The sequence below is a fragment of the Stegostoma tigrinum genome, chromosome 26, assembly GCF_030684315.1.
Source record: "Stegostoma tigrinum isolate sSteTig4 chromosome 26, sSteTig4.hap1, whole genome shotgun sequence".
NCBI classification, from domain to species: domain Eukaryota; kingdom Metazoa; phylum Chordata; class Chondrichthyes; order Orectolobiformes; family Stegostomatidae; genus Stegostoma; species Stegostoma tigrinum.
Genome location: NC_081379.1, coordinates 36834283 through 36858655, shown reverse-complemented (window position 1 = coordinate 36858655; position 24373 = coordinate 36834283). Strand labels below are relative to the sequence as shown.

Genomic DNA, 24373 nt, shown 5'->3' with positions numbered 1-24373 from the left:
CCTCTTGGTTCCGGAACTCGATCCCTCTATTAATAAAAGCTAAAACACTGTACGCCTTCTTAACAGCCCTGTCAACCTGGGTGGCAACTTTCAAGGATCTGTGTACATCGACACCAAGATCTCTCTGCTCATCTACACTCCTAAGAATCTTACTATTAGCCCTTCCGGTTACTCCTACCAAAGTGCATCACCTCACACTTGTCTGCATTAAACTCCATTTGCCACCTCTCAGCCCAGCTCTGCAGCTTATCTATGTTTCTCTGCAACCTACAGCATCCTTCGTCACTATCCACAACTCCACCGATCTTAGTGTCATCTGCAAATTTACTAACCCATCCTTCTACGCCCTCATCCAGGTCATTTGTAAAAATGACAAACAGCAGTGGACCCAACACTGACCCTTGCGGTACACCACTAGTAACTGGTCTCGACACCAAGATCTCTCTGCTCATCTACACTCCTAAGAATCTTACTATTAGCCCTTCCGGTTACTCCTACCAAAGTGCATCACCTCACACTTGTCTGCATTAAACTCCATTTGCCACCTCTCAGCCCAGCTCTGCAGCTTATCTATGTCTCTCTGCAACCTACAGCATCCTTCGTCACTATCCACAACTCCACCGATCTTAGTGTCATCTGCAAATTTACTAACCCATCCTTCTACGCCCTCATCCAGGTCATTTGTAAAAATGACAAACAGCAGTGGACCCAACACTGACCCTTGCGGTACACCACTAGTAACTGGTCTCCAGGATGAACACTTCCCATCAACTACCACCCTCTGTCTTCTTTCAGCAAGCCAATTTCCGATCCAAACTGCTATATCTCCCACAATTCCATTCCTCCGCATTTTGTACAATAGCCTATTGTGGGGAACCTTATCGAACGCCTTGCTGAAATCCATATACACCACATCAACCGATTTACTCTCATCTACCTGTTTGGTCACCTTCTCAAAGAACTCAATAAGGTTTGTGAGGCACGACCTTCCCTTCACAAAACCGTGCTGACTATCCCTAATCAATTTATTCTTTTCTAGATGATTATAAATCCTATCCCTTATAACGTTTTCCAACACTTTACCAACAACTGAGGTAAGGCTCACTGGTCTATAATTACCAGGGTTGTCTCTACTCCCCTTCTTGAACAGGGAAACCACATTTGCTATTCTCCAGTCATCTGGCACTATTCTTGTAGACAATGACGAGTTAAAGATCAATGCCAAAGGCTTAGCAATCTCCTCCCTGGCTTCCCAGAGGATCCGAGGATAAATCCCATCCGGCCCAGGGGACTTATCTATCTTCACCTTCTGAAGGATTTCTAATACCTCTTCCGTGTGAACCTCAATCCCACCTGTTGTGTCAGAACAAACAGATGCGGGATGTCATGAGGTCTATCAGACAGTCAGCCCAGTAGTGATAATTCCACTGGAAGTGAAACTGAAACTAGGTCATAAATACAAGGTTGCTGCTAACAAATACAACAGAGAGATTACTTTATTTAGGGAATGGTTAAAAAGTGCAACTTTCAACCACGTAGAGTTATTAAGGGGAGCAGCTTGAATGTCTTTGATGGAAAATGAGATGAACTTGTACAGGAGGGTGTGGCAGATGGAGTTTAATTTAGATAAATGCGGGCTGTTGCAATTTGGTAAGGCAAGTCAGTGGCACTTATATACTTAATAGTGAGGTCCTGTGGAGTGTTGCTGAACAAACAGATCTTGGAGTACACGTTAATAATTCCTTAAAGGTGGAGTCACAGGTAGATAGGATAGCGAAGAAGGTGTTTAGTGCACTTGAGTTTATTGGTCGGTGCATTGAGTATTGGAGTTGAGAAGTCATGTTGCAGCCGTACAAGACCATTAATTAGGCCACTTTCGGAATACTGCATTCAGTTTTGGTCTCCTTGCTATGGGAAAGATGTTAAACTTGAAAAGGTGCAGAAAAGATTGACAAGGATGTTGCTGGTGTTAATGGGTTTAAACTATTAGGGGAAGCCGAATAGGCTGGGGCTATTTTCGCTTGTGTTCGGAGGCTGAGGGGTAACCTTTGGCCTTTTTCCCATGGCAGGGGAGTTCAAAACTAGAGGGTTCTAGTTTAAGTTTAAGGTGAGAGGCGAAAGATTTTAAAGCGACCTAAGGGACAATTTTTCATGCAGAAGGTGGTGCGTGTATGGAATGAGCAGCCAGAGGAAGTGGTGGAGGTTGGTACGATTACAACATTGAAAAGGCATCTGGATGGGTATATGAGTAGGAAGAGCTTAGAGTGATGCGTACCAAATGCTAGCAGATGGGACATCCGGTCATGATGGACAAACCGAACAGGAGGATCTGTTTCTGTGCTGTACGTCTCTATGGCTCTTCTGACAGAAAAGGTGAAAAAGCCATGCATGAGGTGAGGTGGAAATTCATGTAGAGCATAAGAAACCACCATGGCTCGCTTGGGCTGAATGGCCTGGCTGTGCAGAAAATTCTATGCAATTCTGCCAAGTCGGTATGGAGGGATCCCAGCTGTTCAGGAACTACTGATGGAGGAATTAATGGATGGGGCCCTTGGGTATTGGGTATTCGTGTACAGGCCTGTAGACAGTGAGAGATCAGCCCCTGGGACAAGGCCTTACATACTCAATGGTCCTCCGGGGCTTTCTGTATTCTTAGCAGCCACCAAATTAAAGCTGAGGAGACATCTGCTGTCACGGTGTCACCAAATTTTCATGCACCTTTTACAGAAGAGGGGGACAAAAACAATGTGAGGTGTAGTTTGATTTGTTGTGGGGCTCTGCTGGTCAGAATTTCGTTTGAGTTCACGACCCACAGCTCCAGTCCTACTCTATTAGGAAAAAAATGCAACACTATCTCCTGTGCAAGGGGCTGCTGCAGACACTTGAGACTTCAAACATGTTCTAAAATAGGGTTGCAATAATAACATTGCTGGGAGTGTATTATCTTGGGCCTAGTGCTGGGTCCCTGAAATAATTATGTGCAAGATCTGTCTGGCAGGTTTTATTTACATGAAAGATAACGCGATTACAATCTGAAATAATGACCATCTTTCAGATACGCGAGGAGTACACTGCAGAGACACTGCCTGAGGTGCAGCTGGAGTCACGTTTGCAGATTTTTCTTGGGGGGAGGGTGTGGAATGACAGGCCCACAAGCAAAATAAAGGGATCTCCCCGCAGTTCATGTTCTGCTGTTCTAACCTGTCAACCGTAAGACATCAACTGTTATATGATTAGTTTTCAAGTCCAATTGGTTTATTTCTGTTATTTGTGACTTAGAGTATTTTTTGGTATTTCAATACAATGCTGAGAGAGCACCACACTCTGGAGGTGATGTCTTTTTGGATGAGACTGTAAACCTCAAGAGGAGATCAAAATCATTTCAAAGATAAGCACAGTCCAGTGACCCTTCCTCAGAACTTAACTGCTGAGTTTCTCCATCTTCAGGCAATGTTACTGTACAGAGTTGGAATACTGTTTAACATTCTAACTAACGTGGCCTTGTGGGTAATTCCCTTGCGTGTTCTTGCTACGTGTTTTATCCTCCCTGTGTCAGGCTGGAAAGCACGCCAATAATTTGGGTACACTTCTCTAAGCACCTGACCTGGACAGGTGTCAACAATCAGTCCCCTGGTTGCATATAAGCTGGAGCCATGTTTCCTCACCCTCCTTGTCACCGCGTGTTGTTTTCTTTCCTTCCTGAATCTCCACAGTTGGCTTTCTCAAGCTGCTTGATTTGTAGAAGTCAAGGCCCAGTTTTCACGCATTATCCACATTCTCAGCAGAGGGCATTGAACAGGAACCTGGGCAGGACTCGTGGCTGATGTCTGCTCCCGGATCCCAATGACAACTTAACAACAAAAAAACTGTGGATGCTGGAACTCAGGAGCAAAAACAGAAATTGCTGGGTAATCACAGCAGCGCTAGCAGAATCTGAAACTCAGATTTTAACCCCAGGAGGATATAGAACTCATGAAAACATGGTAAAGCTGCTAATGTGAAAACAGCTTGCCTGACACAGTGGTAATACTATCTCTCCACCTTACCCGACCTGATCTGTTTTTCTCAGAAGCTGAAAAAGCCAGTAGATCCCCAGACCACTTCGGGGGTAAATAAATCTGGGAAATCCTTCTCTGGTCTATCAAGGCGATCAAAACTCATTCCAGAGATCACTCCAGCCTTGAATTCCTTGAAGGATCAACCATTTAAAAGGAATGGTGTCTGCTACACGCTAAAACTGGCCCAATTCAGACTTGAAGAAAAACCAAAAGGACTGCGATGCTGTAAATCAGAATCAAAAACAGAAGTTGCTGGAAAAGCTCAGCAGGTCTGATAGCACCTGTGAAGAAGAAGTGGAACATTCCTTGTTCCAGTCCTATTCCGGGCCCCACCAACAATTTGTTCTTCGATATATCAATGATATCATCGGTGCTGCTTCCCTCTCTCATCTGAAATTGGAAAAGTTCATTGATTTCGCTTCTAATTTCTACGCTGCCCTCACTTTCACCTGGTCTATCTCTGACTCCTCCCTTCTCTTCTGTGACATTTCTGTTTCTATTTCTGGTAACTAATTCTGGTGATAAGCCACTAATATCCACTATAATCTTCCTGACTCCCACAGCTACTGGACTATACATCCTCACACCCCACTTCCTGTAAAGATTCCATCCCATTCTCAGAGTTCCTCCATCTCCATCGTAAATGTTCAGATGAGGCCAACTTCGACAAGGGAGCCTCCAAAATGACCTTCTTCCTCAAATAAGAATTCCCCAGCACTGTTGTTGACAGGGCCCTCAACTGGGCCTGACCTATCTCCCGCACGTCCACCCTCACCCCTTCTATTCCTTCCCACAACAGCAATCGGGTTCCCTTTGTCCATATCTACCATCCCACTGGCATCCACATCCAGAAGATCATCAGATGCCATTTCCACCATCTCCAGGCAAGATACCACCAGCAGACACCTATTCTCCTCCCCTTCCTTGTCTGTCTTCTGCAGGGACCGTTCTCTCCGGAACACTCTGGTCCACACTTCCTTCACCCCCAGCACCTCCCCACAGCCCATCGGCACCTTCCCCTGTAACCAGTGAAGGGGCAACACCTGGCCATTTACCGCCTCCCTCCACAGTATCCAAGGGCCCAAACATACCTTCCAGGTGAAGCAAAAGTTCACCTGCATTCGCTACTCACAATGTGAATTCCTGGAAGGATCAACCATTTAAAAGGAATGGTGTCTGCTCCATGCTAAAACTGGCCCAACTCAGACTTGAAGAAAAACCGAAAGGACTGCGATGCTGTAAATCAGAATCAAAAACATCCTCTACATTAGGAAAATAAAGCATAGACTGGGTGAACACTTCACAGAATATCTACATTCTGCTTGCAAAAACAGACCCTGAACTATCTATTACCTGCCACTTTAACGCACCGTCCTGCTCTCTGGCCAACATCTCTGTCTGTGGCTTGCTGCAGTGATCCAGTGAAGCTGAATGCAAGCTGGAAGAACAACACCTCATTTTCCACTTGGAGACACTGCAGCCCTCTGGGCTAAATATCAATTTCAATAATTTTAGGGCCTAAGCTCTCCCATGTCCCAGACCCCACCCCACACACCAGGCCTTGTTATCACATAGCCTGCCATTACACACCCCCTGTTGTTGATCACTAACATTCCCCATTAACAACTATTCACCCTCCCAACATGATCGTTAGCAGCTGTCTGTCCAACTGTTTTCTGTTATTGGCCTCCATCCTGTTGTTAACTCCCTACCCTATCCCCCTCCCTATTTCTGCATATAAACTGACATTTTGCCAGCCACCATCAGTTCTGAGCAGGGGTCACCAGACCCGAAATGTTAATACTGATTTTTCCTTCGTAGATGCTGCCAGACCTACTGAGCTTTTGCAACAACTTCTGTTTTTGTTGTGGCTTGAAGAATTCCACATCAAACTAGCACCTTCCACACAAGAGAATTCCAATGTTGTCTGGGAAAAGAACCATCGCCTTCCACTGAACTGATTTGATAGCAGTCAACTCCATTCATCCCAAATACTTACAGATCAGTATGACAGATAATCAGTTTATCTCTAATTCCTTAAGGAAACAAGAGAGAGTGATTTGTGTGAGGTGGGGTCTGAAGAAGTAATTGTACAATAGGCTGGTAGGAGAGAGCAAGCAGATCAACTTACTACAAAGAAAAGTTTACACCAAGTGTTCTGTGTTTGATTGTGTGAGTCTATTCTGTACTGTGCTTGATTCGTTCAGTATTTGAACCTGAACTCATTCTTTCCAGGTGTCACATTCCCTGAGTGAAATCAATTCATGCAAAGTTCATGGATTCTTTTATAGTGCAAGTTTTGGCAGTGGTATGAAGAGGTTTGGGCTAAACCCGTATGAATGTGGCCCAATTTGTCTCCAAAGAGAGGTGGAAAGTGTGTTTTCCCCATCTCTTCTGAGGAGTTTCATTCCTTTTCCCTGCAAATCAGGCCCCTGAATCTGCAAACAGGGCCAGAAATATAACTTCAGGTTTCAAAACCCATGCCACTGAGCAGAACAGGGATATAAATCAGGCTAAGTTTGTTTCTGATGAAGGGTCTAGGCCCGAAACGTCAGCTTTTGTGCTGCTGAGATGCTGCTGGGCCTGCTGTGTTCATCCAGCCTCACATTTTATTATCTATAAATCAGGCTAGCTGGTGTCTTGGTGACCTGCTATACTTGAGTTAGGGTCAGAGGTTGGGAGCAGCACTGGGGCCTGTGATTTCTGTCTCTGCTCCAGTTACAATGCAATGCAAATAAAACCCAAACAATCCCAGTTCAATGTTTTTTTTAATCAAACTGATATGAAACTTCAGGAGAGAAGAGGTTAAAGTGGCTCCTCTCTGTTTCTTTTCCTTAGTCAGTCACCACAAATGTTTAAATTATTTTTCCATGGAGCTATACCTCTTTCCAATTAAAAATGTACTTTACTATTATGAGAAATAAGGAATCAATCAATCAATAAGGTTTTCTTAAATCAAAGAAAGCACCAAATGTCTTGACTGTAAAAGCCAGGGAAAATAATGAAACACCGGTCGAAGCAGACAACTTTCCTGCGTACATATACAAAGTTAGAGGAGAATATTGTCCAATACATAGCAAGATAAAAGAATATTCATTTTGCAGTCCTTTTGTTCTCTTTGAGGTCGATTGGTTGAACCAGACGTCACTGTTGATTTGGGGATAGAGATAATGGGAACTGCAGATGCTGGAGAATAAACTGTTGATTTGTTGGTTTCGTGGGTATGGTCAGTTTCGGCAAGCTAATATTGAAAATTCACAGATCTTTGATTATTTTTTTCGGCAGCTGTGTGTCTGGGAACCAAAAGCCAAATTATTCAGAAGAGGAGAAGAATGGAGACGGAAGCTTCTCTTTAATTATCTGCCAAAATATACAAAGAAACTTCTTTTGAAAAGTTGGTTCATATCTGTGTTTCCAACAGGTTACAGAGTCATGAGTGTACAGCACTGAAACAGACCCTCCAGTCCAACTCGTCCATGCTGACCAGATATCCTAAATTAACCCAGTCCCATTTTCCAGCATTTGTCCCATATCCCTCTCAACCCTTCCTATTCATATACCCTTCCAGCTGCCTTTTAAATGTTGTAATTGCACCAGTCCTCACCACTTCGTCCGGCAGCTCCTTCCATACACACACCACCCTCTGCCTCAAAAAGCTTGCCCCTTAGGTTCCTTTTAAATCTTCCCCCTTTTCCCTCTCACCTTAAACTGTGCCCTCTCGTTTTTGACTCTCCTACACTGGGGAAAAGGTCTTGTCTATTTATCCAACTTATGTCCCTCATGATTTTATAAACCTCTCTAAGGTCACCCCTCAGCCTCCAATGCTCCAGGGAAAATAGCCCTGGTTTATTCAGCCTCTCCCAACAGGTCAAACCCTCCAACCCTGGCAATACCCATGCAAGTCTTTTCTGAACACTTTCAAATTTGACATCTTTTCTATAGCAGGGGGACCAGAATTGCATGCAGTATTCCAAAAGTGGCCAAATCAATGTCCTGTACAGCCACAACATGACCTCCCAGCTCCTCAATGCACCAACCAAAAAGCAAGCATACCTTCTTCACTATCCTGTCTACCTGTGACTCTACTTTCAAAGAATTATGTACCTGGACCCCTAAGTTTCACTGTTCTACAACACTAACCAGAGCCCAACCAATAATTGTATAAGTCCTGCCCTTGTTTGTTTCAGCAAAATGCAATACCTCGCATTTATCCAAACGCAACACCAAGTACTACTTCTCAGTCCATTGACGCAATTGATCAAGATCTCTTTGTAATCTTAGATAACCTTTTTTACTGTCCACTATGCCACCAATGTTGGTGGCATCTGCAAACATACTAACCACGCCTTCTCTATTCTCATCCAAATCATTTATATAAATGACAAATAAAAGCAGATTTTGTAGCGATGCCTGTGAAACAGCACTGATCAAAGCCCTCCAGTCCAAAAAACAATGCTCCACCATCACCCTCTGTCTTCTACAGTCGAGCCAATTTTGTAACCAATTGGCAAGCTCACCCTGATTCCCATGTGACCTAACTTTACTAATTAGTGTACCATGCGGAGCCTATTGAAAGCTGCAGTCCTGTCTGCTGAGGGCCCTCATCACTAGCCTTGCTACCCCACCAACTTGTTGAAACTGCTCAAAAATCCCGAGGGAACACCAGTTGCAGAAAAGTTCCCCAAACCTGCACCCTCCACTGCCACCAGCTGGACTGGACCAGGCTGAAGTCACCACAGTCACCACAGGGCACTGTGTCTCCCAATCCCACCTGCAAAAGTAATGCCACACTGAAGTTAAGAGGGCAGCATAAACCCCTTTCTACCCCGCCCCCAACCAACAATAACTGTTGGAAAGTGCATGACGGATTCCTATTGCTTGTCATGCGAGAGGTCAGTACAGACTTGTCCCTAGACAGGTTCTAATATATAAGCCATCTAGACTGCATGCTTCCATTAAGGTTAGAATAAGAAACCAGCAGATTCTCTGCTCAATGTTTGCTGTATTTTCATGGCTCAATGTTAATGCAGTGAAAATGAAATTTTGGCAGGCAAATGGGACTGGTTTGGGAAGCCTGCTCAGAATGGACAAGCTGGACCAAACAGCCTGCTTCTGTACTGTTTGAATCTATGAGTCAAGAATGCAAAGTGCTTTAACTCAATGGAGGTATTTTACTGAAAATGTAGGGTTATTATCTACAATGATGAAATAGCTCAGATAAATGTTTCTGATCATGCTTGGCTAACAATTAAGAATTGAGTTTAGAAAAGTATGAATAATCTGTCTGTCTGAGATTAAGGAATACTCAAGTATCTTAATCGACAATGACTTTGTCAAATTAGTACCAATGTTATTCTCCATATTGGCTACACTGACTTGCCCTACTCTCCGACTCATAACTCTTTTTACTAACCCTCGTTTTAAAGTTGCAATCCAACTTCCTTTTGAATTGACTGCTGTGGCCTGCTTCAACAACAGGTTGTGGCGATGAGTTCAACCTTCTACCTAGCCTCTGTATAAAATGATGGGAGTAGGCCATTCAACCTCTCCAACCTGCTATCCCATTCATTTAAATCATGGCACACCTCCCAAATATTCTTTAAGCTTTAAAACCCTAAATTGGGTCCTCTCCTTATCTTCCTGGGAGGAAAGAATCCATGCACATGTGAGGAATTAAAACCATTATTTTCTCCACATTGATGGGATGGTTGGGGCTGAATTTAATTTGTTATGTAGGAGGTACGTTGGGTTTTTGATTTGGAAGGCTTGTCGCTGTAGAACCTAGTGAGTTCTTTCACCATATCTTATCAAACTCCTCTCATTAACTACCTATTCTGCCCCTCACATCCAATTCCAGCCCCATCTGATCATTCATCCCTGACAATTAAAATTTTTTGGCTTGCTGTTACAAAGCAGACATCTGGTTTTTTTTTCTGAGACAGGGAATGCCACAGTGTCCTCATACTCTATTTCTGAAAAAGTCACCAGTGCCAGAGTATCCCGCACCAGCAACCCTTACTCTCTTTAAAAGCCTGATGCACACTCAGATAAGTTGTCAGCCTGGAGCTGCCCTGCCCTGTACCTGTGGCGCTGGGCCAATCATGGCAGACAGGGGAAAACTGGCACCCTGCTTCGTGGGCAGGGACCTGGAGGTTCTACTGGACACAATGGTGCTGCCATCGCACTTCCTCTTCCCCCAGGACTAGCAGTGGAAGGCGTGACATCAGTCCACACCCCAGCCCAGTCTGAGGTTGCCACCCAGTTTAAAGCACTCTCAGCTGCCCAGAGAAAATGCCCAATACTCTAAGAAGGATGGCCTTCTGCCAGGGTAAGTGCCACAGTCTTCTGTCTATCTGCACCAACCTCCCACTAAGACTCCTGCTCTACCACTCTCGCTAGTGTCTGCAACATCTTCCCTCGCTCGCTCTCACCCACCCCAGTCTGACACCACTAACTCCGTACGCCCTCTGCACTACTACTCACTTGCCTGGGATGCTTGTCTCCCTATTCGGAAAGCAAAACCTGGGCTATTCATTTCATCTCCAGTAATATCCAGCTCTCTCAGTTTACGAGGAAAACAGCTCCCCAATAGGACAAAAAGAGGCAACATGGGTAGTGGAGTATCCAACATTTGGCTCCCCACCCCTTCTATGGACAGCACCCTGACTCTGAGTCCCCTGAGTGGCTGTCTGGCTATATCCAAGCCCCTTGACTGGCATCAGAGGCAGCCCTTGACTTGGTGTGCCAGGGCCTCCTGAATAAGGGCTATGCCCTTTGATTGACACTAGCCTGTTGCCAACCACGACAAGTTTCCAGGCTTTGTGTCTGCACTAAAGGGCAATGGAAGGGCATCACAGCAGGAAAAGGATCCCGTGAGTTCTAGCTGAGGATCAAAGCACAAAAAGTCAATGTAAGGTAGTCCATTGACCTGGATGCTTGTTCCTGAGCACAGTGCCCTCGCTGGCAGTATTACAATGAGTGTTGCCAGTGCAGCACTGAAGTTGTGAGGCATCCCATAACTGGATCAAAGATGTGCATGTTTCAGATGTCAATCTTTAGACATTGAGTGCTTATGAAGGGTGCCCTGAGGTGTTGGTGCCCAGTGTCTGACATGGAGGTCATTTGGAGCAAATGGCAAGCTGAAGTCACCAGGTACCCGCTCTGATTTCCATGCCAAGGTTGGCCTCTGCCTAACTTGTTCGGCACATTTGGAAAGACAGGAAGCTGAATATTAATAAGAGGAAGCTAGGCCATCAATAAGGCATTTAACAAGCAATAACCCAATCAATTAGCAACTCACTTCTGCCTAGCAAGAAACCCACCACACCGCTCATCAAAAGAATAAATGATGAAATGAGATGTTCCCAAGGTCGAGATTGACATAATCGTATTTCTTGTCCAATTCTTCCTCTTGCCATAGCTCATATTTTCCAGGCCGCTATAAAAATGTCAACCATTGAAATTACAGAATTGACTTCAAGTTTATATGCCTTTGCAAGGAATTAACCTATGGAACATGGTAGTTTTTGAGTTGTTGAGATGCTGAAAGAGAAGGAAAACCACATTTTTAAAGAAAAGTAGTGATACTTTGGACGGAACCTATCGGTCATGTGGTTCTCCATTTTGAAGCACATAAGAGGGGTTGGACCAGTACGTCTCATTTGCTGTTTTTATAGAGTCAAGCAAGCACGGAAACAAACATTTCGGTCCAACTTGTTCGTATCGACCAAGTTTCCCAAACTAAACACCGGGCCCATATTGCTGTAAACCTTTCTTATTTATGTCCCTGTCTAAATGTTTTCTTTTAAATATTGTAGCTGTACCTATATCTACCATTTCCTCTGGCAGTTCAGTCCTTTAGTGAATCCTGCAAAGGATGGCACCTGGCTAATGTCGTGTGGATGAATGATTGGATGGCTATTGTGGTGGTTAGGACACAAAAGTCCAACGCGATGTGTCATATCCCAGGCTCTCGGGACCCCTACATTGCAGACCAGAGGACACAAGACACAACAAGGATTTCATATAAACCTGAGAAGATGAACTTCAGAGAGAGTGGGCAGGTGTTTGGGGGGGATTGATCTGTAGTCCTTGTATCCTTTTCACTTTTACATGGTCAAAACAGGTACTGGATACAACCTCCAATCTCAATGAAGCCTCATAGCAAGATGAAAATATTGTGCATAGCAGAAAGGATATTTACTGAGACTGAAGCACATTCATGGAGCAAAACGTAAAGGCACTTTAAAAATACTTGCGTCCCCACCTTATACTTGAAGAATATTTAGTTATTTGCAAACAACTATGAAGACAGCTGCATCCAATTTCTGACAGGAGGCTGTGTCCAGGCAGTTGGCTTAGTTACTGATTAGGCCTGATGATAGCTGTTGATAATAGGCCTTAAGAGGACGTTAATTTCCCTAAATTGTCAATGAGCTGCTTGCACACAGGTAGCCCATCCACTGCCAATTCCAGCCCTCAGGAAAATGGCTCAGGACTCATGAATCTTTGTGCCTCCCCAAACACATCCCCCTGTGGGATGATCGAAAATCCTGAAATCCCTGCCCTTGATTGCTCTGTGAAAGAGATAGTTCCACAGACAGTTCTGTAAATGTGCGTCCAGTCTATATTATGAGATGAAAATCTCAGAATTCTGGTCACATCCATTGCTCGGGCATTATCAAGAAACGGATCATTTGGGTTACCAAATCTGTTTAGACAGTTTTACTCACATCTTGGCTCACCTCCAAACTTTAAACAGGCCTACATTTTCTCCAATTTCAGTATTTTTATAGCCGATATGAAAAAGAGCTAAAAGAAAATGAAAACAATGCACAATTTTTCAAACGCCCTAAAATGGTTTCTTGCAGCAGTGTACTGGAGATTAATCTTTAATTAGCAAATCAATCCTACTGATGAAACCTCATTGGAGCACAAAAGTGAATAAGGCTCAATGTCATCCTTTACTATATCCTGCTTTGTGCATGTGTCTCCTTATACAATACAGTATGAGTTCTTGTAGTTGTAGCCAAGCTAAGAATGTGTAGATAAGCGGAGGAGATTGCAACAAGTTATGTAAATAATCAATATTCTCACGAAATTCTATCGGAATTTCACATTCCTCTTTCCACAAGCAGCAGGTGTTTTCTCCCATGTCCTCACACTCAGTGAGATAAGCTGCTGTCACCACCCTTGACAAATGGAGTTTGCAGACAGAGTAGTTTGTCTTAGGCCCTACGTAAATAATAGCTAGCTTAGTGGTGCCAAGCAGTCACCTTCTGCTGGATCAAATGGTCAATCATGCCTCCCTGAAGGAAAATACATCAATAAAACTGGCAACACTATCAATAAATGGCTCTGGGCCAGCTGTCTTTGTCACTGGCTACTGCTTCTTTCTTGCACATTCTGGAAGTTTCATCTACAGTCCAGTGTGTGTTGTGTGGGCCCAAATAGATGGGGTTGAATTGCTCCAAGCATGAAATTATTTTGGGAGTTCGGATATGTTTGTGTCATGATAAAGCTCATTGCCACTGTGTGCCTGGCCAATTAGCCGGCTGCCTCTGTTTTAGACATCAACCTATTCCAATGTGTCGGGCACAACTCTACGATAGTTAGGACTTTGAAACCAGGCCTTCTGGCTTAGAGGCAGGGACAATACCACTACACTACAAGTCTCCCAACAAGCAGATTTCCTCTACCACTTTTTAAAATTAAATTTAACTAAATCAAACAAAATGAGTGTAAATAGGCCCTAAAGGGCTAAGCTGATTAGCAGCAAAAGGGCATCATTAGTGTCAGGAGAATGGTTGGCACGGTGTTAGTCCATGATGATCTGAGAGATCTGCCCAAAGGCAAACCTCATGCTGACAATCCTCTACCATAGGAAGACACCAACCTCGCCATTTTCGGCAGATAACCATTCCAATTTCTTCAGTTCTCATTCAGCGCCAACCTCACGCTGTGAAGCTGCATCCTTGTGTCAGGAGCATTGCATGACTCTGGCATAATGGTCACATGGTTTGAAATTTGCTGATAATTTAGTCGCTCAATGCTCTCAATTTGAAAATTTGTTTATTGGCATTGGAATAGCTCATTCTGGAAAATGTGTCAGGAGTCGGAGAACTAATTGGTCAACCAGTCAAGGCCTTTCTCTTTCAGATGTTGCTTGCTTTGAGGTCCTGGGAAACTTCAGCATACTATTTTAGATACCAGGGTGATAGTTTTTCCTATGCAGGCCTAAAATTTTAGATTACTTCAGTAATCGATGCCTTGATGATATATCTAGGGAAAACATTCTCGCCAATGATCGCCCATGAATGCCTCTGAGACACTTCTCTCAGTTGTTTAAAGTAATGGCTCTGAAGGGGTTAATCTTCATCTTACATTGGCTCCACCCACTGTACAGATGTCACACACAGTCTGTGGGTGGAGACTAGGAGTTGGGCTTCAGTTTTTAGGGGAAGCAGATGCGTCTCAAAGAATTCTACAATGGTCGGTTAAAGAGGGCAGATTATCTATGACAGAGACTGTTTATGAGCTGACCAACATGGAGAGGCTTCACCTCAAAGATTGCATTTGAGCAAAGAAGCAGGACGGTTACAAAGGCGCCAAATTAATGGAGAAGTTTATTTTCAATGGAGATTTAATGAAGTCTACCTTACCATATGTATAGTTCGGGCCTGTGAACACATATGTTTCCCATTATTGGCCGACAAGATTGAGTTCATGATAGTAATTCCCGTGGACTTAGATGCTACTGAATATTCAGGACATTTGAATGAATGCAAACCAGGTTCTTGATGCTGGGAAAGCTGGCCTGTCTCAAAGGCTCTGAGAACGTAATCACAAAATGTCAATCCACTGATGGCGAAAGAGAACTTTAGCCTTCCATCCAATTCCGTTCCCTCTTCCAACTCTTGTAAGAGTTCCAAGGTGAGCCTGGAAAACTCCACCCAGCAATGATTTTCAGAGTCTTGGGCTATCAAATCACCTCAGTGAAACAAGTACAGGAATATTAGACTGGCTCATAAGGGAACCTAACCAATTTTGAACCTATTTAAATTAATATTTAAAAGATTTGTCAGGCTGTGCTTAGAGACTGGCTTCCAGATAGTTTCCTTACATTTACAGTTTTGATCTGATCTGGGTTATCCCAGGTTCCGGAACAGGTCCAACTAATTTCTCGTACTGAGTGAAAGAAAAAGTTCAATACTTCATCAAAGAAACCAGGGACCCATGTAATAAACTGAAATTAAAAATGCATTCACCTCTCCTGTATTAATTGCTTGGGATCTTTGGCAAGGATCCAACTAAATTGTCGCACTATTTCAGCATGACAGTGGCTTTTAAAAATTGGAAATGTCTAGAGACACAGTGCAATCGGTGTTTATTTTGCCACTTCTATAGACTAAACTGTAGAATTAAAAATATTCAGATTACTGGAAGGACTGGTGATGCAATGAAGTCAAACATTGGTTTCTGGAGCAGATACACCTATTGAGACTGGAGACATAAGGGACAGAGTGGAATCTCTGGCGGCTCAGTGCAACTCAGACCTGGAAAGCTACTGACCTTTCAACAATCCCTTTTTGGAAATTGTGAACCTAGTTGGTACAAATTGAACATTAATCCTAAAAATTCCAACTCTCCATTTTAATGTGTCAGGCATATAAAGTGATCATTCTACAATATCTTAGTCATTTCAGTTTTGTTTGAATGCTCAGTTCTACATTTGTTGCCAAAAGTAAGTTTGTGGACCCAGATTCAAATTTGTTAGGATTTTTTGGGGCAATGTCTCATTGACTCTGATGGGTAATGATGGTGAACACCAACAGTTACACGATTATTACTCAGTGAAACTTGCAGCTCTTAGGACCCTCTTGTGGCACAGTGATTGTGTCCATACTCCTGGACTAGGAGGCCCGGGTTCAAGTTCCATGTGCTCCAGATGTGTGTAGGAAAAACAGATTAAACAGTGAGGGCAAAGTGATGGACATGATTTCCATCCTGCTCTTACTTTCACCTTGTCTATCTCTGACTCCTCCTTTCCCTTTCTCAAAATCACTGTGTCCATTTCTGGGCATAGACTCATCACTAATATCGATTATAAACCCACTGACTCCCACAGCTACCTGAACTCTCTGTCTTCGCGCCCTGCTTCCCGTGAGGACTCCATCCCATTCTCTCAGTTCCTCTGTCTCCATTGCATATGTTCAGCTGAGACCAACTTTGACAAGGGAGCCTCTGAAACGTCCTTCCTCAACTGAGGATTCCCCAGCACCGTTGTTGTCAGGGCCCTCAACCAGGTCCAATTCATCTCTTACACTTCCGCCCTCACCCCTTCTCTTTCATCCTGCAACAGTAATGAGGTTCCCTTGGTCCTCACCGACCATCCCACTACCATCCACATCCAGAAGATCATCAGATGCCATTTCCGCAATCTCCAGTGAGATGCCACCACCATACATATGTTCCCCTCCCATCACTTGTCCACCTTCTGCAGGGACCATTCCCTCTGGGACACCCTGGTCCACTGTTGCTTAACATCCAACGCCCCACAGCCCAATGGCACCTTGCTCTGTAACCAGTGAAGGTACAACACCTGCCCATTTACCTCCTCCCTCCCCAGTATCCAAGGGCCCAAACATACCTTCCACGTGAAGCAACACTTCACCTGCACTTCCCAGCATCTAGTCTACAGCATTCGCTGCTCACAATGTGGTCTCCTCTACAATAGGGAAACAAGGCATAGACTGGGTGAACACTTCACAGAACATCTACGTTCTGCTCGCAAAAAAAGACCCTGAATTTCCAGTTGCCTGCCACTTTAATGCACCACCCTGTTCTCTGGCCGACATCTCTGTCTGTGGCTTGCTGCAATGTTCCAGCGAAGCTGAATGCAAGTTGGAAGAACAACACCTCAGTTTCTGCTTGGGGACCCTGCAGCCCTCTGGACTCAATGTCGAGTTCAATAATTTTGGGGACTAAACTCTCCCATGGCCTAGCCTCTTACCCCTCACACCAGGCCTTGTTATCACACAGCATGCCATTACATACTACCTATTGTTAGTCACTAACAGTTCCCATTAACAGCTGTTCACCCTCCGATACAGATTATTATCAACTCTTTTGTTTAATCAACTGCTGTTTTCTCCCTTCTGGCTGTATCCTTTATCTTATTGTTTACTCCCAACCCCATGGCCCTCCTTACCTACTGCATGTAAACTGATGATTCCCTAGCTACCATCAGTTCTGAGGAAGAGTCAGCCAATCCAAAACGTTAACTTTGATTTTTCCTTCACAGATACTGCCAGACCTGATGTGCTTTTCCAGCATCTTCAGCTTTTATTCAGAGATAGTAGGAAAAACCATTTCTGAAGGAGGGTCCAGACCCAAAACATAAGCCTTCCTGCTCCTCTGATGCTGCTTGGCCTGCTGTGTTCATCCAGCTCTACACCATGTTATCTCTTATTTCTGTTTCTATTCTTGGGTTTACAGCATCTGATCGGCATGATCAAGGCCACCGAATGAGATGGCTACACCTGCCCATGGATAGTTAATTAGAATCCTGGTGCCTATTGTCTCGCTGGATCTTCCCAGTCAGCCTCACCGAATCCAGCAAATTTAATTTTGGATCTGGTCCGTAACTGGTTCATGGCTATACCTCAAACTCTGTACAACCATCTCTGCTCCACATTACTTGATGACAACAGATAATAAGGTTTTATCAATCTCGGTAAAATTTAATAATCCCAGTATCTACCACCTTTTGGTGGAGAGATCTGGAGCATTCTTACATTACATTAAGATTATGATTAATTATTTGGGTTTCCACCCCCACTCTCCCAGGCAAAGCAGCTTTTCATCTCCACCTTTTATCATTTTAAGTACATCAATCGAGCTTTATAGACTCAGGACATTTGTGCAACCTGTCCCTCTAAATTAACCTTTGTTTAAAACAGGCTATCAGTCTGCTGAATCTGTGCCAATTGAAGGCACTGTATCCTTTTTAAAGCTTAGGCAACCTGCCTTGAACTCTTGTGAACAGATGGGATCTTGTTAAGGCTTTTGCAATGGCCTTTGAATCATTGGTGCATTAAGATGGGCACTACAATAAACTCCCCTCCCCTCATCCCCCACCTCCATCACATTAGAAACAACTGGGGCCCAGCATTCTACTTAGTCAGCAGCAATTAATGTAATTTTGCTTCATTTTTGCCAAATTAATAGTCCTCACTGAGCTGTAAACTGTGCAGTAATTACCAGTCCTCCTTTCAAACCTTAAATTAGGAATAGGCGTATGCCCTCGACCTGATTTTCCTTCCGACTCTCTTTACACACATTGTAACCTATCATTAACATTGCTGTGATAAAATCCTTTTTTAATTTATACTTTGTGAGCTTTCAGGTGCTTAAAAAAATTACATTTGCAGATGACACCAACAGGAACTGAATGTGCGTAAAACCAATATTCAGACTCAATGACTCAGAAAAACTGCTGGAGCAGATTGTGTAACATTAAAGGTTATCCAAAAGCACACAGCAGTTGCCAAAACAACACAATCCTGGATGGAAAACACGGCAAAACCGGTTGCTAGTTGCATTAAATTCCACTTCCTTTACATCCCCCACCCATTTTTTTAAAAAAACTCCCAGTTTAACCATAATCACTAATTTGCAATGACACAAAAACAGCTCAAGAAGCAAACAGTGTTTAGAAAATTGTTCAGCAGGTTATTGGCATTGATTTATAGGGGCATATGCCTCCCAGAGAAATGTCTGGGGAAGCTGTTTGCTCGAACCTTGGAAATGTGTGCCACCTTGACATCATATAACTGGGGCATTCCAACATTATTCGAATTTTCAACTCCGTGCATCAGGCCAAGCTTTACGCATTTAGCTGAGTCCTGGCTCACAGCTCAATGTTTGGCTGTAGAATGTTTTTGCAGAAAGTTAGCCTGGTAAAACTGGTCTCTTGAAGCAAGAAGATATGTTTGTTGATCTTTGCCTGCCTGGGTTCTGCCTCAGTTGCCTCTTTACTTTCTCCAATTTCATTGATACAATCTGAATGCTTGCTCCTTTTTCTCCGACTTGTACTTATCAACATTACCTTTGTCTTTGAATTATTGTGTTTTAGAGAGGTCATGATGTTTTCTTTTCTGGTCCTAAGTGTGTTTGACTACTGACATGACGAAGAAACCTTTGTGGCAGGTAAATAAATCATGTTATCACTGTGTCATCAAACTACCCAGCATCATACTTCAGGACTTTGTACTTGAGCATACAATATCAACTATCTGCATTTATATAGTGCCTTTAAGGTAAGAAAATGTCCTACAGTGTTTCACAACGAATTAAAGAAGGCAATATTACAATGGATGACTAAAAGCCTGGCAAAGTCCCATCTTTATTGCATGGTCCACACCATGAGTCATGACTTGTGCTGTCTTCAGCGTTATAATTGACACACGACTGGGATGAGTGGCAGCTCTACATTGCAGAATGATGGTTAGTTTGACATGAATTCTACATGCCCCCCATGCCTCCCCTTGCTACCCAAAGTAGCTCCATCGGATGGTCCACAATGCACATCAGTAAACCCATCCGTGAAATTATAGGCACTATGTTTCTGACAAGGGAAGATATTTTCTTTTCTGTTAGCTGAGAAGGCTTTGATGGCTAGAAAGGACACACAGCTCTTGCTGACAGCCAGGGTTACATGAATCAAGACAAGTCATGTGTGCTGTGACATGATGTGCACACACTTCTAAGGGTGCATATCCTTGACAAGCATTTTATCATTACATAGCTTTACAGGATGAAATGTATTAATTCAATGATGTGTAGGCAGCTGTAGCAGCGAGGGTAAAAGTCAGAGATAATGGGAACTGCAGATGCTGGAGAATCCAAGATAACAAAGTGTGGAGCTGGATGAACACAGCAGGCCAAGCAGCATCTCAGGAGCACAAAGTCAAAGTCAGTTGTCTTATATTTAGCTCCCAGTCAATGTTTATAGCATTTGCTTCAAATAAAGAACCCAATTTTTTTTGTAACCAAACTTTGTGTATGATTCATACATTTAGATCTATGACAAGAACGTAAACTATGCTGTTAGTTTGTTGTCTCTGAAGATTTTTGCCTTTTAAGAACACTGTCCAGACGTTGATGGCAGAACAGCAATATTGTTTTTGAAGGCTTGGCTAAGCAGAATAGAAGCCTCAGCACTTACACATGCATCAGAAGCAAAGTGCAGGTTTGGGAATGAAAGAGTTATCAAGCCTCATCAAGTAATTCCACAGTTTTGTAGGGATTCTAATCACCTGGACTGGGCCAACAGACTCTGGCTCCAAGTAACAGTGTTCAAATCTGAGATTTGTTTCCTATGAGGTCTCCTTCTGCCAAAGATACCCTTCTTTCCAAAAAGGGTCCTTTTGGCAGCTCCATTTGCCCTGCCTCTCCATCACTACCTGCTGCTAGAGCTCCTGATACAATTGCTCCGCATTTGAAAGAATACTTCTATTGTTGGGCCATTTTTCTGCTATCTCATCTGCTGTTCATTAAATACTGCTCCCACACCGGATTTTGCAGTTCATGGACAAGGATTTTGTTAGTCAAGTTCTTTGGCCAAGCATTACTGATCCACTATAGGCCAGGGTTTTGTATCATAGCCATAGAGACCAGAACAATCATGGACATCATTAAGAAGCTACTTCATAGCTGCTTCAATATTTCTTTTTAAGATGTGAGTCTTTAAAGAATTGTGGAAATGTAAATCTATTTCAAGATCTATGTGGATTCTTGGAAAAGTTAGTCAAAAATATCAGAGAGGTGTTGCGCTTTGAAACTTTTTTTTGAAAGAAAGTCTTGGAAATCACATGATTTTGGATAATTGCAATGGGGTCAAATCACAGATGTCATCTGCTTAAGTTGAATGGCTCTTCTTCTTTGAATAGTGTGTGACTTGGAAACTTGTTTCTGTTTAGTATCAGTTTGAGGAAATCTGCAATGAACACAATTCATCTCTTCTCTCCTGTTTCAGGACCATCTTTGTGGTGAGTGTATTGTGAAACTGGATTATTCTCCTGAAAAAGTGACTGCACATCTCAATATTGTATTTCCTGAGCAATCTGTGTCTGCCAAGGCCCCCGAGGCCACTATGCCATAACTACACAGGCAGGATTACGTAGATAACAATCTATGTTTTATCCTTCAAATCCTTATGCCTAATTGCTATGCTTTTGAATAACTCAGACAGCCAGAAAATGGCTTCATTTTTAAGGTAGAGAAATCAATTTTTTCCTTTTTATCTGAAATGTGTCTATGGTAGTACTTGTGTGTTTCAGATTATTTAGAGGGTTAGGCATTTGTATTTTCACAGTATAAATTTTGTGTATTAACCAATTTTGCGTCTTCATTGAATGCTTTTTGTTAATAACAAATCAAGCGTGATCGAGTATGCAATGACCCAGTGTCTCAGCTTCCACATCGTGCTGCAGTGGGCCTTAGCTGGAAGTCACATGAGCCCAGCTCAGTGCTAGGCAAGTTCAAGACTGCAGGTAGAACTGCTCAAAGGGGTTACCAGGGACCCAAAGCAGCCTGACAATTTGTTTTCCAGTAGATGTACCATCCATTCAGGAAATGGGACACTAGGAAGTGGACAATTATCCCTATATTCAACTATGGCACAAGCAAAACAGTGCGCACATGGAGAAACCTATCGTCCTAGGAGAGCCACACGCACATCCCACGTAAGTGAAAATGCAAAGTATTCTCATCTCCTGACATACATAATTGGATAGAAGTGCGCTGGTAGGTCCCCTATCACCACCCTACTCCAGGACATTGAAAGCTTATGGACACCCCAATGCCAATTGAGGTCCTCCAAATGGCTGATGAACGTCCATGGAAGGTCCTTATCCCAAAGCTGATTGTATTTAACCTGCAGCAACTGGAACAGCCGCCAAATGGAAGGCCAAAAAGCAAGCCCTGTAAGATTTGCTTGCAGAATCCCAGAGGGAATCCTTTGGTGTCAGATCTAGGGAGCTGGCATCAGGGATCCCTGCCACCTGGTTACCCTGCCCTCACTAGAAAGTGAAACCTCTCAGATCCTTGGTCTTCTTTCACCTGTGACCTGGATCCTATGCCTCTGGTGGGTATATTATCTACACGACACGGTTGCTGATGTAATGTTCTGCCACAATCACATTGTGATAATTTTATGTTAGCGGGAAGGTTGAGCTGTGGCTCAATGTAGCTGAAGAACGCATCAAAATGTTATTACAGCACTTGATATCTACGTACGCACATTACAATTACAGCCACTTGTGTGCCTGGGCTCAAACTACGCAACCCAAAAGTACTGGAGCAGATTTCCTCTGCATGCCACACTGCAAGACAACAGAGCTCATTAAGAGAGCTTCATAACATTTGGTCACATGCCTTGATACAGTGATGACATCTTGAGCATGGTCCTTTAAATGTATAGTGTACATCTGCATGAGTTTTCACACAAAGGTCCCCACCAGCCCCCGGTGGCACTGATAGCAGTGAGAAACTGGCGTCATCTAATTGATCAATATCTTTGCACTGTGGATCACCTCTCTCAATAACTTGGATTCCATGGAAGACCCATGACTTATTTGATTGGATTTGATTTATTATTGCCACATGAACCTAAGTACAGTGAAAAGTTTTGTCTTGTGCGCAGCACAGGCAGATTGAACAATAGAAAGATTACAGGGCGATTAAGCAGAGCAAAGAAATACAAAGTTATGGCTTCAAAGAAGGTACACAACAGGAAGATCAACATTTAGATTTGACATTAGAGAGGTCCATTCAGAAATCTAATAGCAGCAGGGAAGAAAATGTTCTTGAACGTTGGTGCATGCGTTTGAGCTTTTGTATCTTCTGCCCAACAGAAGAGGTTGGAAGAGATATGGTAGGAGGGGTCTTTGATGTTGGCAGCTTTTCTGAGGTATTGAAAAGTGTAGATGGAGTTAATGGATATAAGGTTGGCTTATGGCACTCACAGCTGACCTTCCCCAAAAGAGTCTACGTGGGGCTTTTGCCAGCTTTCTAGCCACCAGGTGAGAGCGCTGCTGCCTGGAATACATTCTGCTCAGTGAGCACAGTCACCTCCCTTCTACAGCAAAGGATGATGAACTTGGATACATTACAGATGTTGCCCCTCTAGCAAGCAATGATACAAACACCATGGACTCCCTACAGTATCAAAGCAGGACATTTGGCCCATTGAGTCCACACCAACCCTCCAAACAGTATCCCACCCAGAACCCCCCCACCCCACATCCCTGCAACTCTGCCTTTTCCATGGCCAATCCACCCATCCTGCACATCTTTGGCCATGGTCACCTTTACAATCACTGACAGCATCATTCCTGCTCTTCTCTGAGGCAAAAGTCGGTTAGTACCAAAAGGAGAGCTGTCATAGAAACTGTCTTGTCACTGAGGTTGAGGTAAGAGAGATGCTTCCTGAAGACCCTAGGTGGACATAGTCTTGTATTGAGAACTCTTCTTCTCTCTCTTCAAACAGCTTGTTCTCTTCTGTGTTATCTCTGTGACGCAAGACAGATGGAAGCTTTGGCAAGGGGCCTGAGCAGAAATCAAGGCTTTCATCACACTGTCACACCAAACAGTGACTAAATCTTAAACTACTGTACAATTTATCAAAAATTAAGTCTCGGAAACAATCAACAACTAATCTGAACTAGTTAATGACCTTTTCAAAAACAAGAGTAGGGTGTTATGGGGAAGCAAATGGATCTTTCCTGTTGCTGATTGCATGTTCAATTGTGTGCAGTTAACAGAGGAGGACTTGAGTGTGGTTGAGTGTTGCATTGTGACATTCAAATCTGTCATGCCAACTTTCATACCAGATTGGCAACTTGGTCTGCCCACTCTGGCATATTTCTCATAACCGTGCACCACAACTCACAATAATAGGTTGTCCCACATGTCTTGCATCAGAAGATAGCACGTATTTTACAGGCCATTTCTCACACAAACCAGGATGCACGGCACGGAGAAAGTGTGTGCTAGGGAGCTGAATTTTGCTACCAAATTTTTAATTGAACAATGCTTAGTTGCCTGTAAGGGCTTCACACTCCTTCCCTTCCCCCAACAAAATTTCAGCTTAGAACGGCAAAGTATGCCACATCTGTTAATGTATGTCTCCATCATCCTCTGCTACCCACAGCAGTGTTTACCACATAGATATTGTAAACAGTCTCTATGATATTTTGTTGTTTTATGACTTTGAGTTCTCCCATAGCTCACAGCTGCAGAGTGCTCCCAAG

The 24373-nt window shown here is 43.4% G+C and overlaps 1 long non-coding RNA gene across 1 annotated transcript in view; it reads right to left on the bottom strand.

Annotated features, from left to right (window-relative positions):
- Nucleotides 1-7056: 7056 nt before the first annotated feature.
- LOC125464195 (uncharacterized) overlaps nt 7057-24373 on the bottom strand; it is a 35725-nt gene continuing 18408 nt past the window's right edge. Inside the window, exon 4 of the long non-coding RNA XR_007249981.2 lies at nt 7057-7418. This is a non-coding gene — a long non-coding RNA (uncharacterized LOC125464195). The remainder of the gene's footprint in view (nt 7419-24373) is intronic.